General features: G+C 30.5%; 1 long non-coding RNA gene across 1 annotated transcript; it reads right to left on the bottom strand.

Annotated features, from left to right (window-relative positions):
* Window positions 1–1,003: 1,003 nt before the first annotated feature.
* On the bottom strand, window positions 1,004–2,073 carry LOC115989714. Its single transcript, XR_004092060.1, has 3 exons — window positions 2,020–2,073; window positions 1,864–1,927; window positions 1,004–1,055 (listed from the first exon to the last, which is right to left on the bottom strand). It is a non-coding gene; the product is annotated as an uncharacterized LOC115989714 (long non-coding RNA).
* Window positions 2,074–3,236: the final 1,163 nt, after the last annotated feature.

Raw genomic sequence — 3,236 nt, 5'->3', positions numbered from 1 at the left:
TTATAAAGCTTGAGTATAGTTTCTTCTTATTTCCTAAAGTTTCCACATAATTCATCCAACAAAGTCTATAACTCTTCCCAGACCTTTTTTGGAAAAGTGAACAACTCTTCCCAGACCTTACCAAACCTAGAAGAAAAGAATGAAAGAAAACTTTAAATCAAATAATCATTTAGAGGAACAATTGAAAACAACCATGACAAATTTATGACTTGAGTTTTTATTCATTGAAATTGAACATTTACATGTTTCCTACCATAAGGTTTTGGATTCTGACTCCAATTCCAAATGCCATGTCGCTTAATGTAAAGTTGTAAACTATCAACTTCTCATATTTTTTAGGAATCCATCACCTCTTCTCAAAGGCATTATCCTAGCATGCTGAGCCTTCACCATCTGTGTTAAACTCTATCCCAAACAACTACATAAAGATGCTTGAATCCCAAACATACTAAATAAAAATACAAAAACTTATCCCTACACTTTCTTAATAACCAAACCAAAATTATTATTAAAACAAAAAATACAAACATGCACATAATGATACAAAAAGAAAGAGAGTGTTTATAAGAAAAATCAGATAATACCCAATTGTGATAATCAGAGTTCACTGGCGGCCCATGTAAAAAATACTTGTAGTCAATAACAATGCAATGCAATCTGCTACATAGATTAAGATCATTCACCCAAAAAAAAACAAAAATAAAAAAATGCGAAATGGGAAGGGGGATAAATAATAAATTTGAACATATTGATAAATCCTAAGAAAATTTCAAAGTAATCTGACTTTCAAAAGAAAATTTGCAAACCACACATCAAGGAATTTAGGATTTTGAACAATATTGAGTCAAGATCTGTAACAATGCACAGAATGGTCCATCGGATTTGTGTAGACAAATCATCAAATTTAAATGGGATTAATTCTAAAACTATTAACATCAAATGGAGGAGAAAAGAGAACTTCATGAGAATGAAGATAAGCTCACTCTTCTATTGTTTGCACATTGCAAGTAATTCTGAAAACAATGCACACATCTTTAACTCTCATTGCACCTTTGCTGTTAAACATAGAAAAATATAAGGAAAATGTTTAAATTAAACACTTCAACAAATTAAAATAAATATATATAATAGATTAAAACCCATCTTTTCTATGGGAGGTAAGGTTAATTTAAAAACACAAACTGATCAAGCTTTAGATTCTTCCTAAAAACATATTACCAATATTGATGTAGCAAGAATTAGTAGAGATCGTCACCGATATCAATGGCAACAACAGTTCCTTAAATCTCAACCATTTCAAATAAAAAATTCTCTCACTTTGCGTAAACATGAAAAATTCGTACCAAAGTCAACAAAATGTTTAATTGGGCATGTGAGAACTCTAAAAGAAAACTGAAAGAAGCACACTTAGCACAATTTTTTATTTTTTATTTTTTATTTTTTTTTCAGTTTCTCCTCCCAAATGAAATCTCAAGGTAGCTTTGATATGGTAAAATCTGACCACCCAATTACTTTAAGGCAAATCTATGTCCAACACCTCAAGTAGCCTATCACCACATATTGACTTCAATACATAAAGGCAAAGGCAAACAGTATGTAGAGGCTATAGGAAGGCATGATTTAGTTCATGTACTCAAAAAATTTTATTATGAGAGGGATTTGACTCTAAATTAAGTACCTGTTCTCTCATCCATACAAAAATATATATATAATTTGGGTACCCCAAATTCATCAAAAACACGAAGTTTAAACCATTATTTGCCTATTAGATTCAATAATCAACATATCAGCTTAGATCACAATGAAGTCTCTCAAAATATGCTTCAAAAATAGATAGGGAAGAAAAAAATAACACAGCTCTACCTTTTCAATTTGCTATTGTTGGAATTTGTAGACAGCTTCTAAACTTTATAGGTTCAGTCCTTCACTGTGCATGGCAGAAAGCAGAAAATAAAAGTCAGTAGTAGGAACGAATCTTAGCTTCCATGGTTATACCAAAATTTAAAATAAAAACCTTACCACAACTAACAAATAAAAGTTGTAGACAAACAGCGAAGCCAAAGTTGCAGAAGGACACTGGAAAAGAAGCTGGGGTCTACAACCAAACAAAGAATCAAATAAAACCCCTCAAAAATCTAGATGCTGCTCTTAAAGAAGATTCTTATCAAAAATTAGATAAAGAAATAATAAAACAATGGTAAACTTGAGATGAAATAATAATTAAACTAAACATAAAACATGCACAAGGTAAACAATTAGTTTTTATTTCTTTGAAATTGAACCAAAAAATAGAACCGTACATATGTGAGGACAGTGAAAATGGTGTCGAATATTATCATGATGAAGAAATTGGAAATTCACAACTACCTTAAATTTAAAGAACAAAGATATTTATTTCACAGCATTATACTGAATGATTAAAACCCTTAAAAATGAGGGAGGAAGACAAAAGGTTGTGCAGACCAAGATCTGAGAGTAATTTGGTAGAATTGTAGAGTAACAGCTTCTTTCGTATGCAAGAATATCTCCAAAGTACAAAGCATCTAATGGAACCATAGAACATGAAAATATATGTTCTTCTCATTGACATACAAATAACTTAATTAAATTTATGACTAATCAACAGCAGCTTGGTGTGGAAATTGCTCACCAAAAAAAAAAAGGAATATCTAAGAATCAAACATATGTATCTATTAATTCTAACCATAAAGCAACTACAACATGAGAATCTGGTTCAACGTATTTAAACAATAACTAAATTTTCAAAATGCCATTTATATATATATATATATATATATATATTGAGATGGTGTGATGCCCCACCAACGGTGATAGGGCCTCACCTATTCCACATATGCTCACTGTCCATGGAGGTCTTCCAAGAATTCCTATTTTGCACTTCACTAAGCATCTTATTTGCATCTCTCTTCCTTAAAAATAAAATAGAATGTACATCATGAATAACATTCTCCAATGAGAGTTTCAATTACAAAAACTCATCAAGATTTACAAAAAAATAGAAAAGAAAACACAAAACTAAACATTTTTATTAAAAAATAGGGCATTAACAAATTAGAAATTCAAAGCATGAAATCAACTAACAAATACCAATTATTATTCAACATCATGAAAGCTATGATGAATTGATAACAGATTTTAAAACTCCTAGTAATGAAGAATGGCAACCCCCCAACACAACAACATTTTTGCCCAAAAATGCATATTGCACATCAAAT

This window comes from Quercus lobata, chromosome 5 (assembly GCF_001633185.2).
Source record: "Quercus lobata isolate SW786 chromosome 5, ValleyOak3.0 Primary Assembly, whole genome shotgun sequence".
Classification (NCBI taxonomy): Eukaryota; Viridiplantae; Streptophyta; class Magnoliopsida; order Fagales; family Fagaceae; genus Quercus; species Quercus lobata.
The sequence above is the reverse complement of the archived record's forward strand: the minus strand, read 5'-3'. Positions and strand labels throughout refer to the sequence as shown.